This window comes from Chiloscyllium plagiosum, unplaced genomic scaffold (genome assembly GCF_037043375.1).
Source record: "Chiloscyllium plagiosum isolate Xiang-an unplaced genomic scaffold, Cpla_swu_hap1 HiC_scaffold_9, whole genome shotgun sequence".
NCBI classification, from domain to species: domain Eukaryota; kingdom Metazoa; phylum Chordata; class Chondrichthyes; order Orectolobiformes; family Hemiscylliidae; genus Chiloscyllium; species Chiloscyllium plagiosum.
Window position 1 is genome coordinate 97,301,758 of NW_028270147.1, and position 13,662 is coordinate 97,315,419.

The 13,662-nt window shown below is 43.4% G+C and overlaps 1 protein-coding gene across 4 annotated transcripts in view; it reads left to right on the plus strand.

Annotated features, from left to right (window-relative positions):
* Positions 1 to 13,662, plus strand: part of LOC148149197 (uncharacterized) — a 50,197-nt gene that overhangs the window by 21,126 nt on the left and 15,409 nt on the right. Inside the window, exon 4 of one of the 4 annotated variants that reach the window (XR_015758064.1) lies at positions 12,355 to 12,554. The exons of the other annotated variants lie outside the window; for them this stretch is intronic. The gene's annotated coding sequence lies outside the window, so the exon portion shown is untranslated. The remainder of the gene's footprint in view (positions 1 to 12,354; positions 12,555 to 13,662) is intronic. 4 annotated transcript variants of the gene reach the window in all.

A 13,662-nucleotide genomic window follows, 5' to 3' on the forward strand; every position in this document is an offset into this window, starting at 1 on the left:
GTATTTACCTTTCTGCCTTTTTCCCGTGACCCTTGTTTCCCTGACTGATTTAAAACTGAGCATCTCAGCTGTAAATACCCTAAATGACCCAGTTTCGACAACCCTCCAGGATGGAATTGCAGAAGGATGAGATTTCTGTTTTGCAGCACCAGCAGCACGAAAGGTGGGAGCTTGGTTGAGGGGCCTGTCGAGCGCAGAGTGTCACTGATTTGAGTCTTTACATCTGACATCAGAGAGCAGAGTTTTCTGAGAAATGAGGGATTATTCTTATTTCCCTCCAGCTATATGTGAGTTTGGTTTTCAGAAACTGAGACCGACCTTTGTAGGGCCTCCCACCCAACAACCTCCTCTATCCTTAAACACCAGGGACACATCAGGTAAGCTTCTCTTTTCTTTTACATTCTGATAAGGGGCCGAGCAGGGATGGCAGTGCAAGGAGAAGACTGTTCCTCCTGCATGACGTTTGCTGTGAGGGGTACCATTAGTGTCCCATTCAAATACATCTGCAGGAAGTGCGTCCAACTCTCCCACCTCCAAGACCACGTTAGGGAACTGGAGGAGCTGAATGAGCTTCAGATCATTCAGGAGGCAGAGCCTGTGATAGATAAGAGTTACAGGGATGCAGCTAATCCGAGGATGAAGAAAGCTGGGTAACGGTTTGAAAGGGCTAAAACAATCAGTGGAGGGATGCCCTGCAGTCGTTCCTCTGAAAAACAAGCAGACCATTTTGAATACTATTGAGGGGGACGACTTACTAGGGGTATGCAGTGGGGTGATCTCTTGCACAGAGTCTGCCCCTATTGCACAGAAGGGAATTTAAAGAAAGTAGGAGAGTATTAGTCATTGGGGACTCATTAGTTAGAGGCTCACATGGAAGGTGTGTTGGGAATGAACGAGACTCATAGTTGGTGTGTTACCGCCCAGGTGTCAGGGTCCGTGATGTCTCAGATCGTTTCTTTGGGGTCCTGAGGGGACAGGGTGACCAGCCCTATGTCGTGGTCCACGTAGTAATCAACAACATAGGTAGAAAGTGGGATAGGGATGGAAGGCAGGATTTCAGGGAGCTGGAATGGAAGCTGAGAGCTAAAACAAACAGTTGTTACCTCTAGCTTGTTACCCGCGCCATGTGAGAGTGAGGCAAGGAATAGGGAGTGATATCAGTTGAACATATGGCTGCAGGGATGGTGCAGGAGGGAGGGTTTCAGGTACTTGGATAATTGGGGCTCATTTTGGGGAAGGTGGGTCCTCTACAAACAGGACGGTCTTCACTTGAACCAGAGAGGTACTAATATCCTGGGTGGGAAATTTGCTGGTGCTATTTGAGTGGGTTTAAACTAGCTCAGCGAGGGATGGGAGCCTGGGGTGTAGTTCCAGTGTACAGGAAGATGAGAGTATGGAGGACATGGACAGGATGTCACGCTTCCAGTAATGTGCTGGCAGATCGCAAGCTGGTTTGAAGTGTGTCTACTTCAACTCCAGAAGTATCTGAAATAAGGTAGGTGAGCTTGCAGCATAGGTACGTACCTGGGACTTCGATGTTGTGGCCATTTCGGAGACATGGATAGACCAGTGTCAGGAATGGATGTTGCAGGTTCCAGGGTTTAGATCTTTCATTAAGAACAGGCAAGGCAATAAAACAGGGGGTGACATTGCCTTGTTAGTCAAGGATAGAATAACGGTGGCTGAAAGAACTTTTGACGAGGACACGTCTACTGAGTTAGTACAGGCTGACGTTAGGAACAGACGAGGAGAGGTCACACTGCTGCGAATGTTTTATCGACCTCCGCAAAGTTCCAGGGAGGTGGAGGAGAGGATTATCAAAATGATTCTGTCTATGAGTGAAAGGAACAGGGTGGTCATTATGGGGGACTTAAACTTGCCTTACATTGACTGGAAAAGCTATAACTCTTGTACGTCGGATGGATCAGTTTTTTGTCCAATGTGTGAAAGAGGGTTTTCTGACTCAGTATGTCGAAGGGCCAACAAGACAGGAGGACAACTTGATCTGGTTCTTGGTAATGAAGCAGGCTAGGTGTTTGATTTAGTTGTAGGTGAGAACTTTGGAGAGACTAACCATAATTCATTTAGTTTCGCGATGGAAAGGGATAGGTACCTGCCAAAGGGCAAGAATTATCGATTGGACAATGGCAATTATAATGCGATTAGGCAAGACTTAGGATACATAGATCGGTGTAGGGGAGTGGGACAATTGAAATGTGGAGCTGGTTAAAGGAACAGACATTGCATGTCCTTGACAGTATGTCGCTGTCAGGCAGGGAGGTAATGATAAGCTCAGGGAACCGTGGTTTACTGCAGAAATTGCACCTCTTGTTGTGGTTCTGTTCGCCGAGCTGGAAGTTTTTGTTGCAAACGTTTCGTCCCCTGGCTAGGCGCCATCATCAGTGCTTGGGAGCCTCCTGCGAAGCACTTCTTTGATGTTTCCTCCGGTTTTTATCGTGGTCTGTCCCTGCCGCTTCCGGTTGACAACTATAAACTATAAACACCGGAGGAAACATCAAAGAAGCGCTTCGCAGGAGGCTCCCAAGCACTGATGATGTCGCCTAGCCAGGGGACGAAACGTTTGCAACAAAAACTTCCAGCTCGGCGAACAGAACCACAACAACGAGCACCCGAGCTACAAATCTTCGCACAAACATTGCACCTCTTGTTAAGCGGAAGAAGGAGGGATATGTGACGATGAGCCATGATGGTTCAGATGAGGCGATGGAGCGTTACACATTAGAGAGGAAGGTTGAAAGAAAGACTCAAGAAGAGCAAAGAGCAGACATGATCAGTCTTTAGCAGGTAGTATAAAGGAGAACCCGAAAGCCTTGTACAGGTATGTGTGCAATAAAAGGATGATTAGGGTAGGAACAAGGCCAGTCAAAGACTGAAGTGGGAAGTTGCATGTGGGCTCTGTTGAGATAGAAAAGGTGTTAAATTAATATTTCTCAATGGCTTTCACTCAGCAAAAGGAGAATATTGTCGTATAGAAGAATGAGATCTGTGATATTAGACCAGAAGAGATCGAGATTAGTAAGGAAAATGTGTTATCAATTCTAGAAGGAGTGAAAGTGGACAAGGCCCCTGCGAGGAATTGTATTTATCCGAGGATTCTCTCGGAAGCTATGGAGGAGGTGGTGGAGCCTTTGTATTTGATCTTTGAGTCGAGATTGTCTACAGATTTAGTAGCAGAGGAGTGGAGGTTTGCATATGGTGTGCCATTTGCCCTGTTCAAGAAGGGCAGTAGAGATGACCCAGGTAATTATAGACCAGTGAGCCAAAGGTCTATTGTCAGAAAAAGTTTGGAAAGGATTATAAGAGATAGGATTATAAGAGATAGGATTTATAATTATCTAGAAAGCAACGGTTTGATTTCGGATATTCAGCATGATTTCGTCAAGGGAAGGTCATGGGTCACAAACCTCACTGAGTTTTTGAGAAGGCGACAAGCACATGGTTGAGGATAGGGCAGTTGACATGATGTACGTGGACTTCAGTAAAGCCTTTGATAAGGGTCCACATGGTAGGTTGTTGGAGAAAATGCAGAGGCATGGGATTGATGGTGATTTAGCATTTTGGAATAGAAACTGGCTTTCTGAACGAAGGCAGCCTAGTGGTGGTTGATGGAAAATATTCAGCCTGGAGTCCGGTTACTAGTAGTGTGCCACAAGGATCTGTTTTTGCACCACTGCTTTTAGTAATTTTAAAAAATACTTGGAGGCAGGCATAGGTAGATGGATAAGTAAGTTTGCAGATGACACTGAAGTCGATGGAGTAGTGGACAGTGTGGAAGAATTTTGCAGGTTACCGGGACTCAGATAAACTGCAGAATTGCGCTGAGAGGTAGCAAATTGAGTTCAATGCAGCTAAATGTAATTCACTTTGGAAAGAATAACAGGAAGGCTGAATGCTGGGTAAATGGAAAGATTCTTGGTTGTGTGGATGTGCAGAGAGATCTTGGAGTCCATGTACGTAGATGTCTGAAAGTTGCCACCCATTTGGATAGCATTGTTAAGACAGCATACCGTGTGTTAGGTTTTACTGGTAGAGGGATTGAGTTCCGGAGCCATAATGTCATTCTGCAACAATACAAGATGCTCATGATGCTGCACTCGGAATATTGTGTATAGTTCTGGTCCCCATATTTCGGGAAGGAAGTGGTTGCATTGGAAAAGGAGCAGAGAAGGTTTACCAGGATGTTGCCTGGTCTGGAGGGAAGGTCTTATGAGGAAAGGCTGAGAGACCTGGGTCAGTTCTCATTGGAAAGGAGAAGGCGAAGAGAGGATTTGATAGAGACTTACAAGATAATCAGAGGATGAGATAGGGTAGACAGTGAAAGTCTTTTTTTCCTAGGATGATGACATCAGCTTGTACGAGGGGGCATAACTACAAATTGAGGGTTGATAGTTTTAAGACAGATGTCAGAGGCAGATTCTTTACTCAGAGAGTGTTAAGGCATGGAATGCCCTGCCTGCAATGCAGTTAACTCAGCTACGTTACGGAGTTTTAACAATCCTTGGATAAGCACATGGATGATGATGGGATAGTATAGTGGGATGAGTTTAGATGAGTTCACAGGCCGGCGCAACATCGAGTGCCAAATGGTCTGTTCTGCACTGTATTGTTCTATGTTCTAAAATAAGTAGCTGAGTCTCAGTTTAGAGAAATTTGCTGAGCAGCGGGATCAATCGAGAATGAAGGATGAACTGTCCAACTGTGCAGAGACATGGAAGTCACCTTTCCCTTTTTCAAAGGGCTGGGATATTGACTGATCTAAGGCTTTGAACAGATTCCTGTTAGACCTGCTGTCTCTGTGTCAGGAACAGTAAGTCCTGATTTCCTGACCGGTAAGGAAACTCGGATCACGGCAGTGAAAGCGCCGAATCCTAACCACTAAACGACCAGGGATGATGGCAGAAAATGTTGCATCGTTTCTTCATAATACAGCTTTTGGAATTGTGTCAATGGTGATAAATTTCTCCTCAAAAAACATTGAATTATTGATTTTTAACAGCACGGAAAGAGGCCATCATCCCAGTTCCCAGCACTTGGTCTGTCGCCTTGTATGCTCTGACGTTTCAAGTGTTCATCTCAATGATAATTTCCCTGGAACGTTTTAATCTCAAATGAGACAATAAATGCGATTCACATTTGAGTTAGGAAATCTGTGTTCACACCCAGTCGGTGAACTGAACCTCATTTGTACCCACAGTCTGAAGCACACAGACACATTTCCCCAAGAGTGACACAGGCCTCGGGAGAAAACAACCAGAAAGTAAGATTTCACCCACTTGGCTGATATTGTCCCTTTTCAGACTTCATCACCAGCATTTGGTTACAGCAAAGAAAGGAAGCCTTCAGCACCTCCCCCCACCCCCCGCCACAACCCGCCAGTGTTCTTTGCCTATTGTTTCCCCATCATTCTGCAGTTTATACTGCCTCACCTCTTTCTTCCTGACAAAATGGATCATTGCTCATGTCAGCTACTTCCTGCCCTGCCGAATGGTTTTCCTCAGTTACTGGAATGACAAACGGGAATGTGGTATTTCAAGCACATTTCTCGTTTACAAGGCGAGTGTTATCACCACTGAGCCAGCACATTGCCAGCTCAGAGAGAAGGTCTCATGGATTAGAAACTACAACGTAAGAGATGATTGGTTAGCCTGTGTTTTATAAACCAACCAACAAAACGAGATCATGTACAGAAGGATAGGAGAATGCAATGCCAAATCTCTGTGTCCAGGGTGTTATTAACGGAGATATTCCCTCATAGTCCAGTGATAAGGATTCAGTTCTTTCACTGCCATGGCCTGTTAAAGGGTAACATTTACAGCATACTGTATGAAACACTGCCTGATCTTTAGAAGCGTAATGATGCTGTGAAACGTCAGGATCACTTCCCTCCACGTGACAGTCCCACATCACAAAACACTGCTGACAATCCCAAATCATTCCATGTCTCTTCAAATGCAATCTTTTAGAATCACATCCAACGACCGCCTAACACCAAAGTCAGTTTCACAGATCTGTATTTCTCAGGTTTGTCCCTGCATGACTTCCAAAACAAAAGCACAACATTAGTCACTCCTCAATTATCCGGAACTTCACCCATATTTATAGATGAGCCAAATATTTCTGCGAGGAATCCCACAACTTCCTCCCTTACGTCCCACAATGCCCTGGAATACAATCGTTCAGAGTCTGGAGCTACATCCAACTTTATATTTTCTAAGACCTCCAGTATTTCCTCTCCTGTAATGTACACTGTTTTCGGGAATATCAACATTTATTTTCCTGAGTTCTCTAGGTTCCTTCAGTCCAACTCATTCATGCCGATCAGGTTTCTCAAACTAAACTAGTCGCAGTTGCTTGTGTTTGTTCCATCTTCCTTTAACTCTTTCCTATCTTGTACTTTGAATGATCTTGAACATTGCAAGTGCACCTGGCATTCCATTCCAAATAAACCAGCCTCTATTTGAAAAGGCTGCCCGTTGGTTCCTTTTTTAATCTTTCTCCTCTTACTTTAAAAATATATCTGCTTGGTTTGGACTCCCCTATCCAAGAGAAAAGACCTTTGCAGTTCAACTTATCTCTACCCCTCATGATTTTATAAACCTCTATAAAGTCACCCCTTAACCTCCTATATTCCAGTGAAAAAAGGTCATAGCCTATCCAGTCACTCCTTGTAACTCAAACCCTCCAGTCATGGGAACGTATAGACTCTGCGTGCAGCATGAAACCGCGCAGAGTGGAACGTCACACTAGCCACTAGAAACATCACCTAGTCTCCATTTCTTTAGCCCCTGGTAAAATAATTTGGGAACAGGAACTGTTCAGCTTCATACATTTGGGCTAGCATACTCCACAAAAAAAAACTGAAGCAAAATATACATTTAATGTCTCTACCATCTGCTGAGTTACAACATAAAGATGACTTCCTTAATCTTTAAGGCGCCCAACTCTCGTTAGTTTATCTCTTGCTCTGCATGTACTTGTAGAATATCTTGGGATTATCCTTAGCCTGGGCATATAAAGTTATCTCATATCCCCTCTTTGCCTTCCTGATCTCCCTCTGAAGAAAGCTCTGGCAATCTTTATACTGTTCCAGCATTTCATTTGAGCCAGCTCTCTGTATTGAATATAAGATTCCTTTTCAGTCTTCACTTCTCCCTCAATATCTTCATTCATCCATTGTTCTCTAATCATGTCAGCCTTAGCTTTCCCTCTAACAGGAACATAATGAGTCTGATTTTTTTTTGGTCACACTTTTGAAAACCTCTGATAATCAGCCGTCCGTTGACCTGTGAACAATCTACTCCAATCAACTTTTAAAAGTACTTGCCTCATACCATTAAAATCTGCCTGACTTTAGTTAAATCTTTAATGTTTAGGGTTAAGTCTTTAACGTTATCCTTTTCCATAACCTTTTAATGATACCCAAAGTGTTTCCAGACTAACATTTCAGTCACTTGCTCTGCCGTATTACCCAAGAGAAGGCCAAGTTTTGCTCCTTCTCTAGTAGGAACATTTACGTAGAGTCAGAGAGCATACAAACAGATCATTCAGTCTAACCAGCCCATGCCGAACCTTCAACTCCACATCCCTGTATTCTGCCCAAAGCCCTACAATTAATTGTATTCAGTAAATGCTACGTTTGTTTGTTTGTTTGTTTTACCTCACATTTATTCAGATTTTTTGAAAATCAGCTATTTTCCAGCACATTGACCGATGTCATAAAGATTCCTTTGGACTCGTAGATAATCTTCTTCCCCAGGGTGGTTTGTGTGTGGAATCAAATTCCTGAGGAGTTAGTGAATGGTGGCACAATCACAACCTTCTTCACTGTCTATGCCAACAATTTTGGTGTCGTCCACAACCTTACTAACATTGTATATTTTCATCAAAATCATTTATATAAATAACAAACAAAAGAGTCCTCCAGGCTGAAAAACTATTCTTGAACGTATTCACAATCCAAACCTTTAAGACGATGGTAGCCCCAGGCAATGATTAGAACATTAAAATCACGTATTATTACAATCTTATTATCCTCGTACATATCTGAGATCTCTCCACATATTTGTTCCTCAGTTTCCCTAGGACTATTTGGCAGCATATAGTGCAATCGCATCATGGTCATTATTCCTCTCTTATTTCTGAATTCAACCCATATAGTTTGACTGGATGAATTTTTCAGAAATATTTTCTGCACTTACAGCAATAATGTTTTCCTCAAAAACATGACATCTGCTCCTGTTTTGCCTCCTTTTCTGTGCTTTGTATTAGCGAACTTTGAGAAGATTTGTAGCTTAGGTTGAATTCTGGATGCAGGTTTGCTCGCTGAGCTGTAACGTTCATTTTCAGACATTTCATCACCATACTAGGTAAGTTCTTCAGTTAACCTCCGGACGATGCAATGATGGTGTTTCCTGCTTTTTATTTACATGTTTGGGTTTCCTTGGGTTGGTGATGTCATTTCGTGTGGTGACATCATTTCCAATGGGATGTCATTTCTGGTTCTTTTTCTCGGATGTAGTAAATGGAATCCAAGTCAATGTGTTTTTTGATATAGTTTGAGAGGGCTGTGATTCGGTTCTGTAATTGTGTGTCGGGTCTATTGCCTCTTGATGGGAAGTGTTGGTATCTGCAAGTTGTGCGTTCACATTTTCAATGTAGTCTCTTTGATTTAAATTGACTGTCAAGCGTCCTTTGTCAGCAGGTAGGATAACAATGTTGTTATCTTATTTAAGTATACCTAGCACTTTCCTTTCTTGTGCTTTGAGTGTGTAGAGAATTCCTAGAAGCATGGCATTCCAACTGGAACTTTATCAACACATTGACTTGGATCCCATTAACCAGCCACTGAGAAAAAGAACACGAAATGAAACCACCATAGGAAATGACGTCACCGCAGGTAATGACATCACCAACCCAAGGAGACCCAAACATATAAATAGAAAGGAGGACACACCAGTGGTGCTTCTTTCGAAGGCTCGTTGATGATGTTATCTAGTATGGTGACAAAACGTCTGAAAATGTGCCTTCCAGCTCAGTGAGCAAACCTACATCCAGATCCTTCCTATATCACCCCTCATACTACAAACTCAATCGAATAAAGACCCAGAGTTCTCAGCTGCTATTTGTTTCACAAGCCCTTCATTCTGGGATCAGTCTTGTAAACTTAATCAGGACTTTTTCAATGCCAGCACATCATTCGTCAGAGGCAGGCCTGGAAGCTGCTCTCAATTTTCCAAATGCAGTCTGACCTGAGCTGATACAGCCTCAGTAGTACAGCAGTGATCTTGTATTATAGCCCCCTTGAAATAAATATTAAAATTTCATTTGCCTTCCCATCTGCCAACTGAATTTGCACGTTAACCTTCAGAGATTTCTGAACTAGGAGTCCCTTTGCCCTTCACATTTCTGAAGATTTTCTTCATTTAGATAATGGTCTATTTCTTTATTCCTCTGAACAAAATGCATAACATCACACTAAATCGTTAATGCACAAGGTGAATAGTTGTAGTCCCAACACTGACACCCGTGTAACTCATCAAGTTACAGGCTGCCGTCCTGTAAAATACAACTTTATTCTGAATCGATTGCCTTCTGCCAGGCTGCCAATCCTCTACCTTGCCTCTGACAGCATGATCTCATCTTATTTAGCAACCTGCTGTCAGTGCCTTGACAAAGGCCTTCTGGAAATGAAAATAGATCATGTCCACTGAACCTCCGGTGTCTAACTTGCTTATTACATGCTGACTCTGCCCAATTTTGCCATGAACTGCCAAGTAAGGTATCAACTCATTCATAATAAGCGACTCTCAAACCTACCAACTACTGAGATCAGGATACCCTCTCTATAGTTTCCAGCTTCTGCCTCCTTCCTCTTTAAACACTCTATGACCCCAGTAATTTCTGATGGATCAACATCAATGCCTCGCCAATCTCCTCAGATACTTCATTAAGAACTCTGGGGTGGAGTCTCACCAGTCTGGGCGATTTATCCCACTTCGACCTTTCAACTCCTTAGCAACTTCTGCTTAATAATGGCCAGTGCCCTCATCCGTGCCTGATGTCTCTCTTAACATTCTGTTTTGCTGCTGATTTCTTCTGATGTGAGAATTGATTCAAAGCATCTATTTAGTCACTCCACCGTTTCTTTGTTCACCATTACTACTTCGGCAGCGCATTTTCCTGTGGTCCACTCTTGCCTCTCTGTAACCTTTCAGATATCTTTTAAAAAGCTCTTGCATTCTTGTTTTATATTACTAGCTAGCTTATTGTAACATATCATCTCATTCCCTCTTATTGCTTTTTCAGTCCTCCTCTGTCGTATTTTTTGAAGACTTCAAAATCGTCTGGCTTCCAGTAACCTTCACTGCACTCCATGGTATTCCTTTTGCTTTTCTGCTCTCCCTGATGCCTCTTGTTGCCTCATGGTTGCCTCATCCTGCCTCTGGTATGTTTCTTGTTCCTTGAGATGAATTTCTGCCGTTGCTCCTGAATTACCCCAGAAACTCCTGTGGTTGCTACTCCACTGACATCTTTGCAAGGCTCCCCCTTCCAACCAACTCGGATCATCACTTCCCTCATGTCTCTGTTGTTATATTTACTCAACTGTAATACATTTCCATCTGATACAATCTTCCCTCCCTCAAACTGCACAGTGAACACTGTTATATTATGATCACTGTCCCCTCGGGGCTCCTATACCTTGAGCTCCCTAATGAAAACTGTCTCCTTACATATCGCTAGATCGAGAATTCCCTGTTTGTTAGTAATTCTCCACCAGTCAGCTCTAAACAAATCTCAGAGACTTTCCACCAATTCCTTTTCCTGAGATCCACTTTCAAGCTAATTTTCCCAGCCCACCGGCATATTGAAGTCCCCAAGAATATTGCAATAGTGCATTTCTGACATGCCTTTGCTATCTCCTGATTTATTTTCTTCCACACATCCTGATGACTGAGAGGAGGCTTCTACACAAGTTTCATCTTTCGTCCCTTCCTGTCCATCTGCTTCTTTTTCATACAATGTGTATCCTTGGATGTTTTGGTCCCAGCTCTGACCCACTTGCAGCCACATCTCTGTGATTCCCACAATAACGTTCCTGTCAATTCCAATCTGTACTACAAGCTAATTTCCCTTGGTTCATATCATGCATGTATTTAAATAAAGCACCCTCAGTCCTGTGTTGATTGCCCCCTTCTCATTTCTGCTCTGCCTGAAGTTAGATTCATGATCCTGTCCACAATTTCTGCCCTATTACGTATTGTGGAAACTTTAAACTCTGCTGAGCCCCACGCCACCACCCCCAGTTTAACTATTTCCCATAACGTTCCACACAGCTGCAACCAACACCAACGATTTATTATAAAGCCCGATCCACAGACCTGAGTTGTATGATTCACAAGGGCTCTGGTCCCGGCCGGATTCAGGTGGTCCCATTGGAACAGCTACATCCTTCCTGAGTGCTGCCGCTAACATTCAATGACTTTGAACACATTACACCCACACCAATCTTTGAGCCTCATATTTATGTCTTTAATCTTGTGACGCTGTGCCAATATTCTTGTGGATCAGGTAGAAATCCAGTGATTAATACCTTTTTGTTTCTGCTCTTTAATTTAGTGCCAGGATACTCATATTCCTACAGCAGAGCCTCTTCCCTTTTTCCACCTGTATCAACAACTGGATCATTCCTCTTACAGTCCAAGTTCCTCTGCAGTCCAGATGAGAAATCCTAACCAGGGGCATCAAACAGGCAACACAGCCTTCGGAACTCTTGATTCTGTCAAAATGGATAGGTGGCTATCCCCTTGACTACACTATGACTGTTTACACCTGCATTTTTTTCTCACTTCGCTCATCGTCTCTTGAATGGCTCTCTCTCCCACAGTGCTAGGTCAGTTCGCTCATTCGCCCTACAGCCTCTACTCTCACCCACACAGGGAACAAGAGTCTCAAACCTGTTTGACAAGCTGAATGGCTGAGGCTTGTTCAGCACTACCCTCTGGTTCCCTCTACCTGCTTAACTCCTAGTCACACCCTTCTGTCCCTGACCACTGACCATATTCGAGGTAGTTAATCTATGGAGTGTGACTGCTCTTTAAACAGAGCATCCGGGTAACTCTTCCCCCTCCCTCATGTGCGTCAGTGTTCAGAGATCAGACTCCAGCTCATCAATCTGAGCCAGAGTTCCTCAAGAACCCAAAACTTGCTGTGGATGATGTCACTATGAACCACAACAGAGTACACCAGCTCCCATATAATGCAGTAAAAACACAGCACCTGGCCTGATATCTCTACTTTCATTTCTTACTGCTTACTTTGATTTTCTTTTTAAAGAATTTCATAGTGAAAAAACATCCTTTGTTGGTGGGGAAATTAACTGACCGCACACTCAAGAGGCTGCACTTGGGCTTGAAAAGATATCTTGAGAGATTGTCGGCTGGCAGATATTACAGAGATTGGAATGATCGCTATCATGGAGGGATTCAAAAACACAGGCAATAATTGTGTTTTTTCTGAACTGGCAAGCTCTTCAGGTTAGTGAGCTGACGGTGAGGATAACATGATTAAATGTGAGTGCGCATACGGGCAACGGGGTGTTGGATGAGTTCATGATTACAGGGAGGTCAGAAGTGGGAGGTGGACCAGGAATGTGTTAGGGTCATTCAGTCTTGAGATTACAAAGGACTGTATTGGATTTTCGACACATGCAGCTGAGACTGCGCTGGAGTTAGGCCGTGTGCATGAAATGGAAATGGAACTTGAAAGTGAGATGATGCTGGTTCGGACAGTTACTAGAGCCAGTGATACATTTGAAGTTAGGAATTTTGTGACAGGGACTGAAGTCAGTAGCTATCAGTGAACAAAGGATCAGGCGTATCCATTCAGCTCCTTGAGCTTGTCCCATCATTGATTGAAATTACGACTGGTCTGTGACCTAAATCCATATTGCTGCATTTGCCCCTTAACCCTGAATACCTTCGCTGAACAAATGTTTGTCAGTCTCAGATTTAATACTACTAAATGATTAATGGAGCATCAAGTGCTGTTTATAGAAGAATGTTCCAAACCTCTGCCACCTGCTGTGTAGCATTGCTACCTTATACCTCTCCTGCTCGGTGTAGCCCTAATTTTCAGACTATGCTCCTGAGCTCTAGACTGAATTGGAGGAAATTTCTATGTATCCGGTACTGAATATTAGAACTTTTGTGAACGGGAGGAAGCATGGACGTGGTGATGCTGACATACACATGCTCCCCGGGTCCTTCATGGTGGTGGAAGCGGCTGGTTTGGGAAATTTTGCTAAAGTACCGTTTGAGCCATTGGTCAATATAACCATTCTCATCCACCAGCTCCTACTTCCAGCACCCTCTATTCCCAACTGACACCCCACTTCCCACAATCCCATGGAGGGCAGAGTCTCTCTGAGCACACCGGATGGAAGGTTCCCTCCCTGCATGACATTAATGAACCAGTTGGCTTTTCAGGAGCTTTCACAGTCACATTTTCTGAGTGCCCAACCCCACAAACTACCAAGTTAATGCAGCTCACTTTTCACAACCTACTCTGTCATTGGGAAAATGGTATATTGCATTATTAACGGTGGACTAACAAAGCATCTTGAAATAAATGATACAGTCAAAC